The 24,207-nt window shown below is 46.9% G+C and overlaps 3 long non-coding RNA genes across 4 annotated transcripts in view; 1 reads left to right on the plus strand and 2 right to left on the minus strand.

Moving 5' to 3' along the window:
- LOC122172729 (uncharacterized) overlaps positions 1-5,821 on the minus strand; it is a 35,453-nt gene extending 29,632 nt beyond the window's left edge. For both annotated transcript variants that reach the window (XR_010594659.1, XR_010594658.1), the window contains exons 1-2: positions 5,666-5,821; positions 5,533-5,584 (exon numbers count right to left, since the gene is read on the minus strand). This is a non-coding gene — a long non-coding RNA (uncharacterized LOC122172729). The remainder of the gene's footprint in view (positions 1-5,532; positions 5,585-5,665) is intronic.
- A 1,752-nt stretch (positions 5,822-7,573) lies between these two features.
- The window catches only part of LOC122172728 (uncharacterized), an 85,546-nt gene continuing 68,912 nt past the window's right edge, over positions 7,574-24,207 (plus strand). The window contains exon 1 of the long non-coding RNA XR_010594596.1: positions 7,574-11,797. This is a non-coding gene — a long non-coding RNA (uncharacterized LOC122172728). The remainder of the gene's footprint in view (positions 11,798-24,207) is intronic.
- On the minus strand, positions 13,354-18,161 carry LOC135977224 (uncharacterized). Its single transcript, XR_010594597.1, has 2 exons — positions 17,390-18,161; positions 13,354-16,048 (listed from the first exon to the last, which is right to left on the minus strand). It is a non-coding gene; the product is annotated as an uncharacterized LOC135977224 (long non-coding RNA).

The raw sequence follows: 24,207 nt of genomic DNA on the forward strand, positions 1-24,207 counted from the left end.
AGGCAAAAATCTCCGACGACCGCACACGTGGGCACATGCGCATCTAGAACGGAATGGACGTGAGCAACCCATCTCGGAGAACAACAGTTACCGTTTTATCCCAATCTCCAGGTCTGTCCACACTGCAATCAGAGGTACGACTGCAGCACATGTAGACATACCTGAGCTCACTTTGATCTGGGCACACTCGCCCAGAGCCCTGGATACTTACTTGAGCAAACTAGCCCATGCTGCAGCATCACGACTGTATCGCTATGTAGCATCACTACTAGCTACCGCTAGCTAGACCGAAGTTAGCGCCGGTATGTCTACACATGCTGCTGCAATCCCACTCTGACTGCAGGGTAGATCGCCACGTCCTGCTGGGGCTGAGAGCTCCAGGGGTCATGCTCCATCCATGGTGTATAAAGGGGTGAATCCATTTATTGGGGCCACCCTTCAGTTTTCCAAACTGCTCTGAACAAACATACTGCCGGGCTAATGACTTCATGATGCAGGCAGTCAGACTACCCAGAGGCTTGGCAGCGGCAGCTGGGCTGCTGCCATTAACCGCTAAGTGAACAACTGCTTACGCGTAGGTGTGGGGAGTTTGGGCTGAAGGCTTGAAACCAGCTCTAATTATTCCCTCTCCCAATGGCTTAGTGATTTTCCCATCAGCAGTTCTGTGAATGAGCTGGTCCAGCATCAGAGCTGGAGTAAGACCTCCCTGCAGAAAGCAATACAGTGTACTGAAATGTCCGCCTGCTTAAGGAACAGGCTGCAGAATAATACGGAAAAGATGCTAATGCCATGGCTTTCTGTTCGGTGTTTGTACAGCACCTAGCACAATGGGGTGCTGGTCCATGACTGGCACTCCCAGCTGCTGCAGTAATATAAATAATAACACTAATAGTAAATTAATATCTCATCTGAAGTACTGTGACTTTTTCTGGTCACCCCGGGTAAAATTCGCTAAAGTTTTTAAAGTCAAAGGCACTTAGGTGCTTCTGAGACTGTTCCCTCAGACCACAAAGGCTTTACAGAGCAGAAGTCAAGCAAGTTCAGAGCCTGGTGGCTAGACTGGTCAGGGGCCTAGAAAAACTTCCACAGGAAAAGGGATTGAAAAGTCTGACTGTTTATCTTGGAGAGGAGACTAATCAGAGGGGAGATGATAATGATATAGAAAAGCCATGACTCGTCGAAGGGAGATAGATCAGGTGCTGCTCTTCACTGCTTCTCCTATAATAAAAGTCAGTGAAACTGAATGTGGCAAACTCAAATCTGATCAAAGGAATGAGAATTTGTGCATGGTTAACCTGTGGAACTCACTGCCACAGAATATCATGGCAGCTAAGAGCTTAATAGGATTCCAAAAGAAGATTAGGCCTTTACATGAATAACAAGACCATCCACAGTTATAATAACAAGGCTGAAAGACAAATCAGCAAACAACAAACTCCCGCGAGGTGCGGAAGGGATCTAAATCGTCCTGCTTCAATTCATAAGCCAACGTCTTTCTAATGAGGGCCAGGAAGCAACTTTCCCTGTGGGCAACCTCCTACTACAGGGCTTGCTGCAGCTTCATTCTAGAGCAGCTGGGACTGGCTCCTGTCAGACAAGGCACTTGACTAGACGAGCCACTGGTGGAATCCAAGCTGGCAGTTCCTAAATTAGGGCAGTATGACTAAGTGTTGAAAGGGCAGGCACTGCGCACCTTTAACAGTGCCCCGGTGCCCCCCCCCCACCCCCGCTCCCACTGAAGGCAATGGAGTTTTGCCAGTGACTTCAAAGGGAACACCACTGGGCCCAATGTTTTTAACTACTTGAGCCTCAGAAATTAATCCAGTCAGAGATTCATCTTGGGCCTGCTTTGCAGAGGTGCTGGGCCCACAATTCCAGCCAAGGTCAATGGGCGCTGCAGGTGCCCAGCACCTCTGGCGGTCAGACCCCAGGGGCCTGCTTCTCCATTGCCCTGCACTAAATGTTGCCATTTATACCCGTGTAAAGATGGGGTGAAATGCTGCCAGATCACACCGGTGGTGTTTTGCAGTCATGTCGCGCTGGCATAAATGAAGACACAAAGTGCAGGGTAATGGCCAAGCAGGTCCCATATAATTTTCACGGTCCCTGACTCCTATGACCGATAGAGCAGACGTCTATCTGTATTGGATTTAGTCGCGTCTGCACAACCCTGCAGAGGGCCAGGGACAGATGCATTAGAACTTTATGAGCTGTTTCATTTGAATGCATTGATTTTTATGTTTGGGCAGGTGGGGGGTGAGATGAGTGAAATGAATTAAATTTGGGGCTGGGTATAACGGGCAGGTGGCTGCTGGGTAAAGGAGCAGATGAGAGGCAACGTTCTTTGGCTCTTATGTCTGTGTTTGAAAAAAAAAATCAAATACTAAAACAACCTAGTGTTTCCTTTGCTCGCTATTTATACTCTTTAGCACGTACAGGAATCCACTGGTTGTATAACTGTGATGACCTTGGTGGGGAGCAAGGGTCACACTCAGATGATTATGCATGAAATATACAAGAGCATCCTTACCTTGGCCTGATCTTTGCATGTTCCCTGCATTACATCTTGGATAAAACCAAAGATATTTTAATCTGTGGATCTCAAAGCACTTTAATAAGGCTGATCCTTAGTCTCCATATTTTACAGATAGGGAAATCAAGGCAGAAAGGTGACCTGACTTGCCCCACTTGAGCCAAGCTCAAGGGGAAGGGGCAGCAGGGGGCATGGTTCAGGCACATGGTTCGTGCGTCCTCAGCTTGGGGTGTTTAATAATGGATTGTTTTAGCACTGGTCTTACACCGCTGCACACTGAAATCAGCTATCTGTTGAACAGGTATAGCACGAGTAATGGCAGGGCAAGTAACCATGCACACACACAGTATCCCCAGCACGCACAGCAGGGTATGGTACAGTAGGACTGGTCAGAAAATGTGGTCCCCCCGCCCCTGGAAAATTACAACTCTTAGGAGAAAAACCAAAAAGAGAAATATTTCAATTTGGAAATGCTGTAACAGTGCATCATGGGAGGTGTAGGCCCAGTTCCTCATGGTCCCATTCGCCTGTACAGGCTGGCCTCCCCCACTGAACTACTTCTCCCATGATGCATCATGGTCTCCCTTCAATTATACGGAAATCTGCAAATTAGCTCATTAAACAATTCGCCATATCACAGTTTTATACAACTTAGTTACAAATATACAAATTAACCTATTTATATTTGCATAATCAGACTGGAAATAAAGCATACATTTTTTAGCAGTGAGGGTAAAAATACATTGGAATAAGTTACCAAGCATTGTGGTGGCTTCTCCTTCACTGACCATTTTTAAATGAAGATGGGTTGTTTTTTCTAAAAGCTCTGCTCTGGGGATTGTTTGGGGGAAGTTCTCTTTTACAGTGTTTAACAGGAGGTCAGATTTGCTGAGCACAATGGTTCCCTGCTGGCCTTGGTATCTACGAATCCATAAAGTGTCACGTACAGAGTGGAACAAAACTTGGAAGCACTGATGTTGTTGGATTATTTTTTTGCCCATCACTCAGCCTGGCCAGTGAAACTAGACTGATATATTTCTAATCCATTTCATTTGCAGGGTCTCATGCACTCGCATATTGTGAGGCACTATTTGGGTTGTAAACCATGCAAGGAGAATGGTATTTCTTGAACAATAATAATACCCAGCACTTAATGCTGCATCTTGTCAAAAGAGGATCTCAAAGCTTGTATATGTATCATTAGCCCTATATGACAGGTGGGGAAACTGAGGCAGAGAGAGGCCCGCTGAGACCAGAACCCCATTCTTTTGAGTCCCAGTGCCATGTGCTAACCACTAGATAATGCTCCTTATTTTTGATTTTCTGGACAAATGCACGGTGGCCTTCAGAATGTAAAACAACCCCTAAACATTTCTGTGGATGTTAAGCTTTGTAAAAGTTTGTTTCTACCACACCTGAATTTGTGGCTTAAAGCAAGCCATGCCCTTTAATGGTCACTTTGAACCACATTCATTGTTGGGATCCTACATCAATAGAGCAGTGAGATGGTTTGAAGTGAAAGTGAGCTAAATAAATAAATGCAATCCTTAGCTGAAAAGCTGCAAGTGTCTTTTTCAAACTTTCCAGGAAGCCACTGCCAGGAGGAAAAAGAAAAAAGCAGCTTCTACTTTGAATGATTATAATTTGAGAGACTGCAGAGCCCCTGAACAGCCTATGTTGGTTTCCCTGCCTTATTATTTTGGACAGCAGAAGTTCCCAGATGTAGCCCTGAGCGCCAGGGGCTGTGCTGAGAACTTCCAGCTGTCGGTACAGACTTCATAGTACTTCAGTGGTTAAGGACTGTTGGCTCTAAAGAAGCCCCAAATGAGCTGCTGAAGAGGGTGTGGAATGTTTTATTCAGGAGCCGTACCGCAAACACTTCCTGAATGCCCTTATTACCGCATAAAATATCACAACCCCTCTGTACTCGGGTTGGGCAAAGCCGTGGGATGAAATAGGAACTGATCTGAAAATCTGCCTGTAACACCAACTTAAGCCTTTTATTAAGATAAAAAGTATAAAGTAACAACAGGTAAAAACAAAAGTAAATACAGAAATTGCCGTCTCAGATCAGACCATTGGTGCAGTTAGTTCAATAGCTTGTTTCTGACAATGGGCAGCACCAAATGCAACAGAGGTAGGTGCAAGGGACCCTGCAGTGTGCAGTTTTGGGCTCACCTGTCCCCAAGGAAAGATTTCTCCTAACCGCAAATAGCTAGAGGTTGGTTCATGCCCTGTAGCATGAGAGTTAATATCGCTCCCAAAACTCTAGGGTTTTTTGTTTTTTTTAATATTTACTACTTTAGCTTTGGATGTTTTCCATGTAAATGTCCTGTCACTTTGGAATCCTTCTTAATGATACCTTGTGGCAATGCATTCTACAGTTTAATGATGTGGGGGCGCCCTAGGCAACCGCCTAGTTTGCCTTAATGGTAGCACCGGCCCTGGGGGAAGTATATTTCCTTTTATCTGGTTAAAATTTACTGTCTTTCAATTTCCCCTGGTATCAAATGACAGGGCGAAGATCAGTGCTCCAAAAACACAGGCCTCCTAACACTTGAGTTAAAGCACAAACTCCATCAGCCAACATGGGAAGCTCTCTGCAGACCTCCAGCCGGTAGAGGGCTTGACAAACACAAATACCCACAAACAGTGCTGCTTCTGTCCAGTGAAGTGCACCGACTCATGAGCAAATCTGATACTGTCCTTAAAGATATTTGTCGCTCTGCTACCCTGTGTCAAATTTCAGCCAAACACCTTCCCCAGCCCCCCCGCCTGCCTTCCTGCTGCAAATTTAAAGAAACATTCCAATATCCTCACACTTGCTCCCTCCCATAGCTGTATATGGCACAGCATCTCCCCTGTCCTGTAGGATAATGCAATCTGTGCGCTTGGCTTGCTCAGAAGACCTACTACACCTATCTTAGTATTTGTGTTTACTGAATGTTTTTCACAGACTCTTCCCTCCTCCCCAACTCACATACTCGGGGGCAACTTACGTGGGAAGATCTTGTCTCCTTTCGGTATTTTTGCCACCCAGGAGCTGCAGTCCTATGAGATAGAGCAGACCTCAGTGCCAAGCAAAAACGTCAATGCTTAATAATAATAATTATAATAAATTACTACACATACTAATAATTAACACTCTTGAATTAGTTCTGCCTCCTAACGAGCTCCCTTGAAACCTTTTAAAACACAAATCCCAATAAACGCAAACATTGGCACTCCCACGCGAAGATCAGAACCCGCTCCAAGCCCCTGCTCCTGCTGGATTGGCGACATCGGACTGATTTCTATAGCAACAGGCTGTGGTATCTTAGACACAAGACTCTGACTTCCCGGCAGGAGCAGAGGGAGCCGCTGACCTGTGAAGCAGAGAGCACTCGTATGCACTAATACCTTCAACAAAAGCAAGAGGAACACACTGCAAAATACCACCAGAGTGAATTCCTTGCTGGTTTGCACGTTCTCTTATTCCACATTTGCACCATTGCAACCTGTGGCCACCTCAGACCCATCACCAAAGCTTGTGCAGCTCAAATATGTTTATTCCCAGGCTAGGTGAGTAGAGAGCTCAAAATGTCACTGAATTTCTGGTCGCTGGAGACTCCTGTTGCTAAACTCTCTGGGCATGTCTACACTGCAGTCAGACGTGTGATTGCCGCAGGGGCTGCCTTATCTACGCTGTGAAGACGTGGCATGGGCTTCAGTGCTGGCTGCACCCGCCTGCCAGGGCCATGCGTACGTACTTGCACTGCTAGCCCATGCTGAAACCTGTGCTGTGTCTTCACTGCTATTTGTAGCTCTGCCAGCTAGATTAATCACACCTCCAGTTGCTGCGCAGACATAACCCTCTGTGGCTGGGCAACGGAAAAGTGACCATGGCCATGCTGGTGAAGCCCAGGCATTGGCACGAGTGATTTCAGGGTTGGAGACCGTGGAGGAGGAGAGTTTCTCTGCCATGGAGCACTCTTGGATGATTGTTAGAGCACTGTAGCATACAGGCGGGTGTATATCATGTGCATGACTATCCTCCACTAGCTAAGGGACCACTTCACCTGGAATGGTCCCTTAGAATATGTGCAGGGGTGAAAGTAACGTAAAGGACTTACCGGTACACCGGCGTCCTGGGCGGGGGCGTGGCCTCAACCGGAAGAGGCGGGGCCTCAACCAGAAGTAGTGGGGGCCTTTAAATCAAGATTTAGAGCTCTGGCGGTGGCTGGGAGCCCCGGGGCCTTTAAATCTCCCCCGGAGCTCACAGCTGCAGAGGCGGCTGGGAGCCCCGGGGCTAAGGGGCAATTGAAAGGGCCCGGGGCTCTGGCCGCCGCTACCACAGCGGAGCTCCGGGCCCTTTAAATTGCCAACGGAGCCCTGCTACCGCTACCCCGGGGCTCAGACAGCGGGGCTCGGGCGGCGCTTCAAAGGCGCTTACCTTCACCTCTGAATATGTGTGAATTACTTAAACAATCTGTCCCACCTTTGCATTTTGCATGTGTGTGTGTGTGTGTCTGTGTGTGTGTAAGCACCTCTGGCTTCTCCTGTGTATGCGTGAGCCACTCCTCTCTACCGGCCCGACCCAAACCTGTGGTTAGCATGCCCTCTAGGTCTGCAACAAGCCTCTAAACCCTAATTATTTTGCCTGCCACCAGTGGTTCGCCTTTTTCTCAAGTGTTAGAGGCCTGTTTTCACTGTTGCCATGGCAACCCACTGGTCAGCTTCTGTTATGCCTCCCCCTCTGTGCTGATCCCCTGAGGACGAGAGGCTATTCCAGCTCTGACCTGGGGAGCCTGGCTCCTTAGCTCTAGCTGCAGTGACTCGGGCGTCTGGCTCTGTAGCTCCCTGGTGCTGGCTGAGATGGCGGCTGTCAGACCGGGTCACATAATTGGATTGTGAGGCTTGTGATGTTTCTCATGATGCTCACAATTGCCAGTCTGAGGAGCATGCAGGGAGGGAGGAGATGGGGTGGGGTAGGAAGAATCACAGAATAGAATAATAGAAAATGAGGGTTGGAAGAGACCTCAGGAGGTATCTAGTCCAATTCCCTGCTCAAAGCATGACCAACCCCCACTAAATCATCCCAGCCAGGGCTTTGTCAAGCTGGCCTTAAAAACCTCTAAGGATGAAGATTCCACCACCTCCCTAGGTAACTCTCTCCAATTTGTCCACATCCCTTCTGTAGTGGAGGAACCAAAACTGGACGCAATACTCCAGGTGTGGCCTCACCAGTGCCGAATAGAAGGGATAATCACTTCCCTCGATCTGCTGGCAATGCTTCTACTTATATAGCCCAATATGCCATTGGCCTTCTTGGCAATGAAGGCACACTGCTGACTCATATCCAGCTTCTCATCCACTGTAATCCCCAGGTCCTTTTCTACAGAACTGCTGCTTAGCCAGTTGGTTCCCAGTCTGTAGTGGTGCATGGGATTCTTCCTCTCAAGTGCAAGACTCTGCACTTGTCCTTAGAATCATAGAATATCAGGGTTGGAAGGGACCTTAAGGGGTCATCTAGTCCAACCCCCTGCTCAAAGCAGGACCAATTCCCAGCTAAATCATCCCAGCCAAGGCTTTGTCAAGATGGGCCTTAAAAACCTCCAAGGAAGGAGGTCCTTGTTGAACCTCATCAGATTTCTTTTGGCCCAATCCTCCAATTTGTCTAGGTCACTCTGGACCCTGTCCCTACCCCCCAGCTTAGTGTCATCCGTGAACTTGCTGAGGGTGCAATTCATCCCATTATCCAGATCATTAATAAAGATGTTGAACAAAACCAGCCCCAGGACCGACCCCTGGGGCACTCCGCTTGATACCGGCTGCTAACTAGACATTGAGCCGTTGATCACTACCCGTTGAGCCCGACAATCTATCCAGCTTATAGTCCATTCATCCAATCCATATTTTTTTAACTTGCCGGCAAGAATACTGTGGGAGATCGTATCAAATGCTTTGCTAAAGTCAAGATATATGACGTCCACTGCTTTCCCCATATCCACAGAGCCAGTTATCTCATCATAGAAGGCAATCAGGTTAGTCAGGCAAGTTTAGCCCTTGATGAATCCATGTTGACCTTCCTCTCCTCCAAGTGCTTCAAAATGAGTTCCTTGAGGACCTGCTCCATGATTTTACTGGGGACTGAAGTTAGGCCGACCGGTCTGTAGTTCTCCAGGTTCTCTTTCTTCCCTTTTTGAAATATGGGCACTATATTTGCCTTTTTCCAATCGTCTGGGACCTCCCCCGACCACCACGAATTTTCAAAGATAATGGCCAATGGCTCTGTAATCACATCAGCCAACTCCCTCAGCCCCTTTGAATTGATTAGATCTGGACCCATGGACTTGTGCATGTCCAGCTTTTCTAAATAGCCCTTAACCTTTTCTTTCACCACTGAGGGCTGCTCACCTCCTCCCCATACTGTGTTGCCCAGTGCAGCAGTCTGGGAGCTGACTTTGTTTGTGAAGACCGAGGCAAAAAAAGCACTGAGTACTTCAGCTTTTTCCACATCATCCGTCACTATGTTGCCTCCCCCATTCAGTAAGGGTCCCACACTTTCCCTGACCTTTCTCTTGTTGGTAACATATCTGTAGAAACCCTTCTTGTTGCCCTTCACATCCCTTGCTAGCTGCAATTCCAGTTGTGCCTTGGCCTTCCTGATTACACCCCTGCATGCTCTAGCAATATTTTTATACTTCTCCCTAGTCATCTGTCCAAATTTCCACTTCTTGTAAGCTTCCTTTTTGAGTTTAAGCTCACGAAGATTTCACTGTTAAGACAAGCTGGTCGCCTGCCATATTTGCTATTCTTTCTGCACATCGGAATGGTTTGTTCCTGCAACCTCAATAAGGATTCTTTAAAATACAGCCAGCTCTCCTGGACTCCTTTCCCCCTCATATTAGCCTCCCAGGGGATCCTGCCCATCTGTTCCCTGAGAGAATCAAAGTCTGCTTTTCTGAAGTCCAGGGTCCGTATTCTGCTGCTCTCCTTTCTTCCTTTTGTCAGGATCCTGAACTCGATCATCTCATGGTCACTGCTGCCCAGGTTACCATCCACTTCTACTTCCCCTACCAATTCTTCCCTGTTTATGAGCAGCAGGTCAAGAGGAGCACAGCCCCTAGTTGGTTCCTCCAGCACTTGCACCAGGAAGTTGTCCCAAACACTCTCCAAAAGAGAGAGACAGGACAGTGACGGACACATAGAGGACTAGAAGGGCAGCTTTTTGCCCCAGCGGTTAAGAGAGGGCGAGGGGAGCCTCCCTCTGATCAGCCAATGAGAAGGCTGCATTTTTGCATATGAGCTTAGGCTTGAATTTTGATTCTGAGGCTGTGACGGTTCTTGGGGTACCCAGGACTGTGAGGCACCATGTTATCCCACTGCCGTCAGGGTGAGGGAGTCTTGCTTGTGAGTAGCTGGGTGTCAGCTCTTTGGCTCCTCCAGCCTGTCACCCCCGCACGCACTCTCCTCTGGGCCATGCCAGCCCTTGCTGTGCCTTGCAGGTTAACAATAGGTGCACCCAGTCCTGGAGTTCCTTTGTAGCATTCCCCAGTGATAGCCAGCCCCTGACACTCACAGAAATACCAGCTCTGCTGTCTCCAAAGAAACAGAACCCACCAGTGGATACGATTCAGCTCAAGGCCAGCACTTTGCTTAACACCCCGGCGCTGAGATATATTTATCGTGAAATCACGAACAAATTCATTACCAAAGATGATAATAATAGAATGATAATTCAAGTGACAGTGAGTGAGAATGTTGGAAATACAGGGTTACATGTAAAACAAAATCATAACAACTTTCTCGAGACTAAACTTAACTACCAAGATAACCTCCTGTCCAAAAAAAGTTTCTCTCACCCAAAATCCTTTGCAGATTTTTCAGCCCAGGTTAGTTGAGATCCTGTTTTCATGAATGTGAACCCACTCTCTGTTCACTTCCTAGGTGTAGGACGAGGGGCTGTCTTCTTTGTCTCCTAGATATTCCCCCGGGGATCATTGGCTTCGCACACAGCCACGATGAACACCTGTGGCTTGTTGTTCTGTGTGCTGCTTTGCTGCTCACTTCACATCTCTTTGTTAACGTTTGATCTCGTGTGCAAACACCATCCATAATGTTAGGTGACAATGCTTACTTACAGCCTGACAGAGAGAGATGCATTTCTTCCTTCCTGTCTGGAGGAAAACCTGGTTTTCACCTTTGCTGGTGACTAATACCTTAATACAGGATCTAAGAACAGATTTCTGGTATATATACATTTCACAGTGCTAAGGATAAGATTTTGTCATGGGGGTCACGGATTCCATGATTTTCGGAGACTTCTGTGACATTTTTGGTCAGGCCCCCAACATGTTATTTTTGGTAAAAGTCACAGGCAAGTCACGAGCTTCAGTGAATTTTTTTTTTTATTGCCCGCAACCTGGCTGTGACTTATTATAAATAACTGTGATAAAAATCTTAACCTTAACACCGACCAGTGTGACGCCGGCTTTCACATGAGACCTCACACGACGTTCGCTGGGGAACTAGAATATACACACCAGTGCAGGCAATTCCTGTAACCCCCGGCCAGTTGGCATCGAGGAGTTCTTAGGTCACAGAGGCTCCTACACACTCCAAGGGCAGCATCTTCCCATCAGGGTCAGCTGGAGAGTTAAAAACAAATTAATAAAGCAAAAACCAGAAAGTAAGTTCATACCCACCCAGCCCCAGCAAATTATTATGATTTTTGAAAAAAATCCTATGATTTTAAGCCAATCTCATGATTTTGGCGGCCTGACTCATGAACTGTGAAGGTGTGGAGTCAATGATGCAGTGTTTTTGGGTACAGCGTTCTGGTCCCCAAGTCTCCTGTCTGTGGCTTTACCTGGGGGTGTTCCTGAGTGAATTATCCCTGTGGCATCAGGATGTTTTGCTTTGGGGGGTTTGACAGACATTTTAGGAGGAGAGGAGTTTGTGAGAAATGAAGGGGGAGGGATAGATCCCTTTTTTGGACGCCAGCCAGCCAGTTAGCTATAAAGTCCCTCTTGGTGGCTGTTCTCTGCTTGCTTTACCTGTAAAGGGTTAACAAAGTTCCCCAGGTAAAGGAAAGGGAGTAGGCACCTGATCAAAAGAGCCAATGGGAAGGCTAGAACTTTTTAAAATGGGGAAAAAAAACCTTCCCCTTTGTCTCTGTTGTTTTCTCTGGGAAAGAGGGGAACAGGGAGCAGTTATGCTGTGAGAAGCCAGATATGAAAATCAACAGATCATATCTAGAACTACTTTTAACAACCCAAATATGTAAGTAAATTGTGCATGTTTAGAAAAACGCAATTAGGTTTATTTCTGTTTATTTCTTATGGCTCCTCTGTGCTAACCCCAGATGCTTTTGTTTGCTTGTAACCTTTAAGTTGAACCCCCAAGAAAGCTATTTTGGGTGCTTAATTTTTGGAATTGCTCTTTTAAAATCTAGCAAAAGCCTAAGTTCCAGATGTATTTTTTTTGTTTTGTTTTTAATAAAATTTACCTTTTTTAAGAACAGGTTTGGATTTTTGGTGTCCTAAGAGCACATGTTGTTTAATTAGCTGGGGGTGGGGGGGAACAGCTAATTTCCTTTGTTTTCTTTCTCAGCTCTTTCCTGGAGTGGGGGTGAAAGGGCTTGAGGGTACCCCACAGGGAGGAATTCCCAAGTGCACCTTCCTGGTTCCAAGGATTTTGCATTTGGGTGGTGGCAGCTCTACCCAGCCAAGGTCAGAGAAAAGTTGTAACTTTGGGAGTTTAATACAAGCCTGGAGTGGCCAGTATTAATTTTTTTAAATCCTTGCGGGCCCCACATTCTGCACTCGACGGGCCAGAGTGGGGAATCAGCCTCGACACGGTGGCAGAGCGGTGGGATCATTTTGAACCAGAAACACAGACCTCGGGATTTTAAAAGGGCGCTACTACCCCCACTTCATTTATCACCAGTTGAAAGGGGTGAGGGAAGGCAGCCCAGGAGGAACAGGCGAGAGGGTCTTCACCAACACACCGGGGATCTCCAGAGTTAAAACATGAGCTGCTACAGCTTAATAACCCATGCTCCATTGGTGAGGTGTGCAACGACTGGTATCCCCTGTGGAGTGGCACAAGGCTAACCTGTAATGCACTTACCACTGGGTTACAATAGCACATTGTGGGGATGTCTGCACTGCAGCTGGGACCAAGCCCCCCAGCCCAGGTAGACAGACATGCGTTAGTGGGGCTCATGCTAGTGCGCTAAAAATAGTGTGTAGACGGGCCAGCCATGAGCTCAAGCCCACCCTACACCCTGGGTATGAGCCTGGGTTGCTAGCCCAAGCCGTGCCAGGGCCACACAGCTGTTTTTAGTGCCAGAGCATGAACCCCACTAGCCTAGCTGGGCTGGGGGCTCGTTCCCAGCTGCCGTGGCGACACACCCTGTGATGCGCTGGAGAGAGACAAGGGCAAGATGCGTATGATGAAGAGTTTTCCAGACATGGCGCAGGCTCTAGAAACCTGCTGTCATGAAACCCAGTCACTGTGGTGTTCTGCAGAGGGGGAGGGAAGTCTGAAGCCCAGGTATTAAGGTGGGTAGAGGGGGGATCATAAGACACCGCTCCCAAAAAGCTCCACTGAAGTGAGTTTAATTTAGTCTTGTCTTGCTAATTCTGTGCGGGGGAGACCAGTAGTGGCTCCGAACAAGGTGTGAGGTGTTGTCAGATGCTACCGGTGTGGTGCACTGCTTTCTCCTGTTGATATCACTCGGCTGCGTGAGCATGTTCCCTCTGTGTGCTGCCCCAGCTCTGCGCAGATAGCTGACACAGCAAACCCGACGAGAACCCCCAATAACCAGAGTCTAGTAAGGTACGAAGGCACCTCGGCCAGGTTTATTGCAACCCTGACACAATTTCAGTTCCCCGTAGATTAATTAGTCTACCGGGCATACTGCTAGAAAGTGCCGCTCGGCAATGGACTCAGCTCAGTCAGTGGCGGGACTTTCCACCGCCCCCTCGGCTGGACAAAGATATCCACTCAGGGATGCCTTCTTATCCACAGATACAAACAAGTTACACATCACTCCTGACGTAGCAAGGTACAACTCCTCTACGTAGCAAGGTGCCGCCTCTCACCTTGTACATGTTGGTTCGATCAAAACAACTCTATCCATCATTTTACCCTTTTGCCCCTGTCATTGGGATGGGTCGGCCTGTTCCATGTTATCTGTGGAATGTTCCGGTATAGTGTGTTCTGTACTTTAACTTTGCTAGGTGAATATATATTTATGCAACATCAGCCCTTTTCCTGCCAGCTTCTGTGAGCAGGGCCTGCCTCTGGCTCACAGCTTAACTTTGCTTTATGTTAGCAAAGTCTTGACCATTACTTTAGTGTAGGCCTTAGGCCTCATACCGGGCCTCTGATAGCAAGGTTTATATCTCAGGGCCTCCAAGATGTAGTATTGGTACCCAGACACTGAACAAGATTGTTTTGAATAACATGTGCCTCAGTTAGGATGCAGTGTCACTGACCCAAATTATGACTGGTACCAACAGGCAATTTGTTTACCCAATTTGTAGTTACTATGTAACTTTTTGTTTGTTTACCACTTTGTTTTTTCCTTGCCTTCATGTTGTTTGCTGCCATTTGTTTGTTCATTTTTACCTGTGTGTTGGTTAAACAGTTTAGCAAGGTTATGCACATTGTAAGTGTTGTACAGCAATAATACAATATAGCAATAAGACAACAGTACAACAATAATACAGTAGTACAGCAATAATACAGTTGTTTTTACATAGTATCCAAGTTGAAATTAAATGATGGCTTATTTTGGTCCACCTAGTGGTTTTTAGCTGATTGTTAACTTAATTGTCCATATATGGTAGATAGAGGTGTGTTTGACCAGTCTCTTATTTATAAAGTACTTCATTTTTCTTTTCTTGATGCTTGGGGGTTTTCTTCAGTGTATACTGATATCATCTGGTATTTTTGTGGCGTGATGTCTTTTGGTGTCTTTAGTCTGTGGGATGCAACTTAAACAACTTTTGTTAGTTAACAGAGTAAAGTTTTTTTGTTTTGTTTTGTTTTTGTTTTCTGTAACCCAAACTTAATACACAGTTTAACTTAGTTTGTTTACAATGTAATAAGAACAAGGTAATAGGGACCGAGCCTTTTATAACACAAGCTATACTTTTGCAATTGTTGTATAGACATTCATTTTCATTTGAAGTGCATTACTAATATTTTTATACGAAATGTAATGCTTAACGGATAAAATAAATGCTCACAATCTTCCATGCGAATGTGTATTGCTTTCCCTTGCTGAACAATTTGTTTCAGCAAAGGAGTTAACAGAATTTTTACCAAGCTTTTTAGAGTTAATTTGCTTGCGATACCAATTTCACTTTTGTTAACTGTTTAGAAGCACTACTTTAACAACCACTGCTTCCCATTAACATAACATAACAAAAGAAAAGCATAAAAAATTAAACCAACTATAAAATTAAACCAAAATAAATTTTAAATACAGTACTTTGAGGGTATTTGAGGGTATACTTTCATGATGCTTTATGTTTGGGAGCCAAAGGTGAAAACCTGTTGAAATTGTTTGGTTAGCTTTATGCATAAATTGTTATTTTAAAACATTTTGGTTATGACATTCTTATAACTATATTTAAAAGTGCAAACGAGTTTATAAAAAGCCCCAAAAAAGAAATTAACATTTTGTTAATATTATCTTTACCTTAATATTGAAGGTTTCCTCTTACATTTTTTCTTTGAATAACAAATAAAAAAAAAAATCTTAAAAATCACAACAAAACTGTGATTGATTAGAGAATATTTTTTTTTGAAATTGCATTATTTGTTGAGGCAGAAATATATGGAAATATATGTACATATATTTGTCTAATAATACTATGATTATACCCCAACCATAATCTTAAAATAGTGTGGTACCACATATACATAAATTTTTAAAAGGGTATAAAATTGACTTTTGTTGCAACAAAATAAAAATAATAAAAAATAGTCACGTAACACACAACATACAACACACATGACATACAGGACAAACTTACAATTAACAACAAATGGCGCCAGAATTCTATTCATAACTATACAAAGTAAGACAAACAAAAATAAAAAATAAAAAGGGTTATACTTGAATAAACAAATTTATTACCTTATTTAAAACTTGTCACATAAATTGTTAAAAATACATTAATATTTGCCAAATGAATTGTATTAATTTGGTAACAAGGAATTTTGCATTACTTTTATATTTAACATTATTTTAAAACTCTGCTATATGGAAATAAGAAAAGCCCATGTTTCAAATATTAGTGAGTGGTTAGGATTAGAAGCAGAGTGTGCATTTCTGTTGCTTGGCAACCCTATCTTCAAGAAAGTTAGGAATAATTCCAGCTGTTGCATTCCTGAAGAGTTAAAATACTTACTGGATTTATTTAAAGTAAAGTTTTTACCTTGTTTTCTTTTTGTTTCTTGTTTTATTCTGTTTTCAATTGCTTTATCTTTTGGAGGTTTCTGTAACAACTATAACTTTTAAAACAAAGAGAGAGAGCAGAATTGAGGAGAGGCGGGGGGAAAAGGGGGGGGGGTGAAGAGCAACCTAGGAAGGTAGCAAGACCTGAGCCAAGACAGATTAACTCTATCAAGATATTTGAAAGTACAGGCAGCAGCAGCAAATTTAGCAAACTAAGAAAGCATATAAAGGACAAAACTTAACCAGTATGTAAAAATATTTGAGAAAGAAGGTTCTATTTTCAGATATGAGCGTGGAGTGTGGTTCCGTGGGTCAAAGCAGTTGGGAACCTGCACAGTTAGGACCCGCACCCCTGTTTTTTATCCTGGCTTTGAGAGGAGAAGGGGGTAGTTACCTGCTCTTGTAAAACCTGAATTTGTTCCTCCAATGTCTGTTGCTTTTGTGTGCATGCCAGATGGATGGCGGGAGTGCCCTTTTTTGCTGCAGTTAACTGGTTTTGGGCAACTCCATGTGTTAATGCATCAATTTTAGGTGTTAACCCACTTAATTTTGGTTTTTTACTTTGAAATTCTTTTTTATTTACTTCCCTGCGATCGAGTCGCAGCTCCTGTCTCCTAATGTGCTCTGTGAACTGTTCCATATTTTCCGTCATTTGATTTACCAATTCTGTGAAAGTATTATGTGCTACTCTTTCCTTCTGTGCACTTACTTGTCCCGTTCTGACCAGCACCAGTCTAGGTCTCAGTGTAAGTTTAACTGGAACCTGGCTTTTATTATAAGGTGGTGGTTGCAATGCAGTGGATCCCGTTTCATCTTTTAATTTTACTAGGACCACCTTTTTCCACTTCTGTCCCCATTCTTCAGGCACAGGGGAGCTACATGAAGCCTGCTGTTTACCACCAACATTTATAACAGGGGACGGCACTTTTTGCTTCTGCAGGTTTTCTACAGCTGTTTCCAATTTTTTATTTTCCTGCTTCACTTGCTCGAGCATATCATGAGTTTGCACCGCCTGTTGCCCTGCTAACAGCGCTTGGGCTTTCCAGTGCTTGACTTCCCGGGTCTCCTGTTTTTTCTATGACTTGTTTGGCCAGCATGCCAGCATGCTGTCTGAGCCATCTCATTGCCATAGACATGAGTTGCAAAATTCTTGCTTTTTTTACTCTTATTACTGTTTTTCAGAGCCTCGGTTTCTACCATCGCTCTGCATATGCCAGTCCATTTTTCCCCACTCTCTTTTTAAAATTCATATGGACCCCCCTTACTGGCAATCCAGCGGGTCCAAGAGTTATCAAACTCCGTGGGGATCATAAGGGAGGGGATCGGGGGGTTCCCTAGCTCGAAGTTTTCTGCCATGTTAGGTTGCGATTCTTACAGCGGACAGCTCGCTTACTCACCAGATCAGCGGTCAGGGTCACCAGTGTTGTCAGATGCTACCGGTGTGGTGCTCTGCTTTCTCCTGTTGATATCACTCGGCTGCGTGCATGCGTGTGTTCCCTCTGTGTGCTGCCCCAGCTCTGCGCAGATAGCTGACACAGCAAACCCGACGAGAACCCCCATAACCACAGAGTCTAGTAAGGTACGAAGGCACCTCGGCCAGGTTTATTGCGACCCTGACACAATTTCAGTTCCCCGTAGATTACTTAGTCTACCAGGCATACTGCTAGAAAGTGCCGCTCGGCAATGGACTCAGCTCAGTCAGTGGCTGGACTTTCCACTGCCCCCTCGGCTGGACAAAGATATCCACTCAGGGATGCCTTCTTATCCACAGATACAAACAAGTTACACATCACTCCTGACGTATGGAGGTGCAACCCCTCTACGCAGCAAGGTACAACCCCTCTACGTAGTAAGGTGCCGCCTCTCACCTTGTACATGTTGGTTCGATCAAAACAACTCTATCCATCGTTTTACCCTTTTGCCCCCGTCATTGGGATGCGTCGGCCTGTTCCATGTTATCTGTGGAATGTTCCGGTATAGTGTGTTCTGTACTTTAACTTTGCTAGGTGAATATATATTTATGCAACATCAGCCCTTTTCCTGCCAGCTTCTGTGAGCAGGGCCTGCCTCTGGCTCACAGCTTAACTTTGCTTTATGTTAGCAAAGTCTTGACCATTACTTTAGTTTAGGCCTCAAGCTTCATACTGGGCCTCTGATACCAAGGTTTGTATCTCAAGGCCTCCTCTTACTACATGAGGTTGGCAGCGGAGGTGGCCATGAGGATGGTGGGTCATGGACGAGAAGCTGGATATGAGTCAGCAGTGTACCCTTGTTGCCAAGAAGGCTAACGACATTTTGGGCTGTATAAGTAGGAGCATTGCCAGCAGATCGAGGAACGTGATCATTCCCCTCTATTCGACATTGGTGAGGCCTCATCTGGAGTACTGGGTCCAGTTTTGGGCCCCACACTACAAGAAGGATGTGGAAAAATTGGAAAGAGTCCAGCGGAGGGCAACAAAAATGATTAGGGGGCTGGAGCACATGACTTCTGAGGAGAGGCTGAGGGAACTGGGATTGTTTAGTCTGCAGAAGAGAAGAATGAGGGGAGATTTGATGGCTGCTTTCAACTACCTGAAGGGGGTTCCAAAGAGGATGGATCTCGACTGTTCTCAGTGGTGGCAGATGACAGAACAAGGAGTAATGGTCTCAAGTTGCAGTGGGGGAGATCTAGGTTGTAGGGTTACCATATTTTGAGTGTCCAAAAGGAGGACACTCCATGGGGCCCCGACCCCGCCCCAGCCCCGCCCATGCCCACGCCCCAACTCCACCCCTTCCCCAAAGTCCCCGCCCCAACTCCGCCCCCTCCCCTGCTTCCCACAAACATTTGATTCGCGGGAAGCCTGAGGCAGGTAAGAGGAGAGTGGGGGGAGGAGGCGCGGCCCAGTCTGGCCCCCCCAGGCGTCTCCAGCCTGGGTCGGCTCGGGCCCTGGGGTGCCGGCCCCGGGCCAGCCCCCGGCCGAGCACCCCCGGCCCGCCCAGCACTGCCGGCCCCTGGCTCGGCGCCTCCGGCCCCCGGCTCGGCACCGCCGGCCCGGCCCCTGGCCCGGCACCGCCGGCCCCGCATGTCCCGATTTTCCTGGACATGTCCGGCTTTTTGGGATTTCCCCCCGGACGGGGATTTGGAGCCCAAAAAGCCGGACATGTCCGGGAAAATCCGGACGTATGGTAACCCTACTAGGTTGGATATTAGGAAACACTATTTCACTAGGAGGGTGGTGAAGCACTGGAATGGGTTACCTAGGGAGGTGGTGGAATCTCCTTCCTTGGAAGTTTTTAAGGCCCGGCTTGACAAAGCCCTGGCTGGGATGATTTAGTTGGGGTTGGTCCTGCTGTGAGCAGTGGGTTGGACTAGATGCCTCCTGAGGTCCCTTCCAACCCTGATATGCTATGATTCTATGATTGCCTGAGATCATTAAAGAATCATAAAAGAGAAGGCGCGCCGCTCTCTGTTCACTCTGAGCACTGCACTCAGCTCGAATACTGTGTCACGTCAGCGACCCTGCCTGGTTCTCGTGCTCCAGCACAATGGCTGTGCTCCAGCTTCAGGAGAATTTTTACCACCTGAAATGAAACGGTTCAGAGTGAAATTGAAGAAGAAGGGCTGGAGGAATAAGCAAGACAAGAGTTCACTAGGGGGCTGGGCTACATTTTCAGGTGTTGGTAAGAGGAAGGGAGGTCTTCTGGTAAGGCCCTGGGACGGGCCTCTGTGTAGCCACCTGCATAGAACAGTGATGCGCCCCACAATGCTGTGTGGTGCAGAAGGACGGGTGACAAGGAGACGGCAGGTTCACTGCCTACAGGCATTCGAGAGGAGATGTCTTCACGCCATAATAGGTGTGACACAAAGAGTTCGAAATGAAAGCATTAAGCCAGAAGTCTAAGTCTGGGATGTGGCTGATAGAATCTAGGAATTCACTGGCTTGGACTCCGACAGCGGATGAATGAAGGGGATCTGGTAAAGACAGCATCGCAGGCGAGGAAAGCTAAGGAAGCCATGGATGGATTGCATCAAAGAAGATGGTAAGCAAGTGCACCATTGTGCCACCTCAGACAGACAAAGCTGGCAGATGCTCGCACTATGATGTGACCGTTGATGGGACAAGGGGAAGAAGGGTATCAGGAGACTGGGGTCCAGGTCCCAGCCATGCTATAGGTTCCTTACTTAATCTCTTTGTGCCTCAGTTCCCATCTATAACATGGAAATAATAGGTCTTCCTTTTGTCTACACGCTGGCTATGCAGAGCGTGTGCTGTCTATCTTACTGGGCTGGCTTAGTGCCGAGCACAATGCAGGCCTAGGGTAAAAGCTTCACAAGCACCTAAATGACTCGGGTATTTTCCAGAAGTGACTGAGGGTCTGTCTACACAATAACTAAACACCCATGGCTCCAGTGTCTACACTGCGTTCGGAGGGCCTGAATCCCAGATTTACTAGCCCATATCCCAGATTTACTAGCGTCTTCTCAAAATGTGGCTGCTCTAGCCCTTTGTTCATGGTGCAATGTTAGAAAATTTGACTGTCCACCATGGGCGGTGGGTGAACTGGCTGTAGGGCGAGGCTAGCTCCCAGTCCTTCCCCTTCTGCCTGAGGCCCCTCTCCACCCCCTCCCTTCTCGCCCCCTTCCCCACTTGAGCCCAGAGCACCACCACTGTGGCCACTGGTGCCCCTGCCCCAGCCCTGGGCCACCTGAGCGCCTGCAGCCCTGGAGTGCTGGGCAGGTGCCCCCCCCCCCCCCCGATCAGGGCTGGGGTCACGGGCGGGGTGGAGTGCACCAGCCCCAGCTTCTCCGAGTCCCAGCGGCAGGCCATCCCACCCACCAGCCCCAGCCTGGGCCACGAAAGAGCGGGAAGGGAACTCTGGAAGCAGGCACAAGGCACTTCTGGGGGTGGAGCATGGGCAGGACCACGCCAGGCTGTTTGTGGAGGTTCAGCCTCCTCTGGCCTATGATACCCACCGCCCATGCTGTCCACCAAACTTGACTGTCCAGAGGACAAAGAAAGTCCACCCATGGGATTGTGGGATACTTTTGGTGGAGTCCCAGAGCTCGAGTCCATTGGGGCTGTGTCTACAGCAGTTAGTGCCTGGGCAGTGACAGGGCAAAGTCCCTGGCGGCATGCCCCAAAGCTGAGATGAAGGGACCACCTTTGACCACAATGGAATTCACTGCCTGGCCTCTCTGCTGGGACTGCCAGTAGGAGATCAGTTACACGGGTGATTTTTATAACCACCTGGAACTGGATTGAGACTCACCAAACCATTTCACGTGGGCCACCAAAAAGAATCCCCATCAATGTGAGCTAGATTCAAGCCAGTGACTTCTGCTGGTCTCCTGATCCTGAGCCACGTGGTCCCCACGGAGAGCTGCTCTTTAATCAGGCATTGCTAACATGTAATGAAAGAGCTGGCTGGGGCAGGCAGCCCTGAAGTTAAAAAAAGGAAGCTACAATGAAGTTAAAATGAGAACCAGCCTGTGAGTCTCTTGCTCTAAATTACCCTCTTCCCCAAGCAGCCAAAAACCTCAGTGGATCACCTCCCTCTAAATTATCCTTTTCTCTGCCAGCCAGAAACCTATCTGCATCTCCTCCTCCTAAATTAGCCTCGTCTCTGGCCAGTCAAAAACCTCAGTGCATCACCTCCTACTAAATTACCTTCTGCTCTGCCAGCCAGGATAAATTCCTTCAATCACATTTTAATCCCTAGCTCCTGGCTATTTTCAAGTGAAATGTCCAGTGATTGGGCTGGGAAGAGATTTCTTGGCTCTCCAGATTTGTGCTTGAGTCATTAGGCTGGGTGAGGCGGGAGGGAGGGGGAGAACCAAAAATGGGCAGGAGCCCAAAGAGAATCTTTCAGATGGGAGATTCCTGCCCAGAGCTGCTCCTTTAAAGCATCTTCAAATGCGCTGGTAGCTCTCGCAGTCTGGTTTTAACTATGAAAAAAGCCTCTGTTACTCATGTGATTTTTTTGGAGACTTCGGATTGGTTTTGCCTGAAACAATTCAGAGAACTTGGCACACGCTTGTAACATATTTTGCTCAACCCAAATCTGTATTTTTCATCACCAAAAGGGTTTGGATGAGAGATTTTGCCCAGCTCATTAAGATCGGTTGTGTTGAGATTTAAAGGGCCCAGTAGTTAGAGCCGCAGAGAAGCCTTGCAATGTAGTATACATCTACCCAGCCTGTGACCGTGAGACTCAGAGGCAGACAGGCTCGCTGGGCTCACAATACCAGGGTAAAATGGCTGTGTAGAAGTGGTGGCTTGGCTGGAGCTCAGGCTCTGAAGCCCACTGCCCCGTTGACCTGGGCTCTTGGACTCTCTGCCACTCGCTGTGGAGACGTACCCTCATCAGCCTCCCGAGACCACCTGGGTGCGAGTCCATCCATGCCCTACCCAAGGAGGTGGCATGGGAATTAATTTGGTGCTCAGGAAAGTCACAGGGGTTCATCCTGCAGTACTTGAGCGAGGTGGAACGCAGGAGAGTGATGTGCAACCTGCCTCCCCCAAGTCTGCCAAGCAACCTTGCTACGATGTGCACCACCACGTGCCATCTCTGTCCTGGATGGTCTTGTGGCCAAGGCATTGGACAAGGACTCGGTGGGTTCCTTACCTAGCTCTGTTACTGACTTCCTGTGTGACTTTGGGCAAGTCCTTTAATCTCTTGGGGCTCCAGTGATCCATCTGTAAATGAGGAGGAGGATGCTCCCCTTCTCCATAGAGGGGTTGTGAAGAGAATTCAATTAATTAATGTTTGTGAGATGCTCTGATAATGTAGCAACGTGGACCATAAAAGGAGACAGACAAGCACAACTCCGCCAATGCCTCTTGATCTGCTCTGGCTACACCCCCTCCAGTGTTCCCATCCTGGGCACCCCTAGTGCCCTACAAAGCATCTCCACTGAGACCTGCAAGGGTGCGTGACTCGGGGAGAGACTGCTTAACCAAAGCCAAAATGCATGGTAGTTCTGTGACAAGCTGGCCAAACAGGACTGGGCTGAGAAACCATCACAGTCATTTTTCACTTGCCAACGTCTCCACGTGGGTCTCTTTGTCATGGATTTTCAGTGACAGCTCGCAGTGCATTTTAAACAGAGAGATCCCTTGCAGACCTGACCTGAAGCCTTGTATGCAATGATGAAGAAAAACTGCCTGCCATCAACCTACAACCTCTTAGTTGCAGGAGGCTTCCAATCTTGGACAAGTGGAAGCACATTCAGTTACTAAAGATGTTGTTTGTTTTGCCCCTGGTCTATGAATATAACTGGCTGTTTCTTTTGTTCTCCAAGCAGCAGCAAATCAGTATTTCTGCTCTGTTTTCATTACCCGCTCGGTAATTTTTTATTGTGAAATGTTCTGGGAGACGAGACGGAGGATGCTAACAGCTTTCCTTCCCCTCTCTGAAATACCCTCTGCTTCTGAGCTGGCAGATGGCAGGCGAGTCCCCTGGTTTTAAAGGGGAGGGATTAGGCCCTACATTTGAGTTTTGTGTATGTGATTTGGCCTGATTGTGACTGTGACTTTTGGTTTGTGGTTTGTGCTGTTTTTATTATCAATGAACATGAGCAGACAGAGAACCAGCCCCTCGGCTAGCCAATAGCTTGGTGGTTTGGCTGCTCACCTGTGATAAGGAAGATCTAGGTACAAGATCCTGATTTGGAGCAGGGACTTGAACCTGAGTTTCCCACATCCCAGCTGAATACCCTAATCACAGGACGACTGGCTATGCTGGGGTCTCGCTCATAGTTTTTTTTTTTTTTTTTTTTTGTGAAAAATTTCAAAAGGTCTCATTTTTGTTCCAATCCAGAAATAAACCAAATCCTGAAAAGTCAAAATATGTTGTAAGAGGGAATTCTTGTTTCCTGGCTAGCCCTAATTTCTGACGGTGTGGAAGCACGAAGGAACCCTCGTCCTTGACTCCACTGGGCTAGGTGCTAGACAAACACAGAACAAAAGCGTCCCAAACGGCTAATGTGCATACGTCGGTTACTTGCAGAGGTCTGAGTTTTGCATGAGCCGAGACCCACAAAGCCAGCTTTTCTATTCTGAAAGATTGATAATCAATGGCAGTTTTGAAAAGAATTCCAAAAATAATAGCAAAATTCTCTCCGTCGAATTGTCCGAGGAAAATGGGAAAGGTGGAAGAAACACCAACATGCTGTCTGGAAGTCTTTCGCGTTCTTCAAAGCAGCATTTTTCAACCCAATGTTTTGTTTGAAAAG

This window comes from Chrysemys picta, chromosome 23, assembly GCF_011386835.1.
Source record: "Chrysemys picta bellii isolate R12L10 chromosome 23, ASM1138683v2, whole genome shotgun sequence".
In the NCBI taxonomy this organism is placed as follows: domain Eukaryota; kingdom Metazoa; phylum Chordata; order Testudines; family Emydidae; genus Chrysemys; species Chrysemys picta.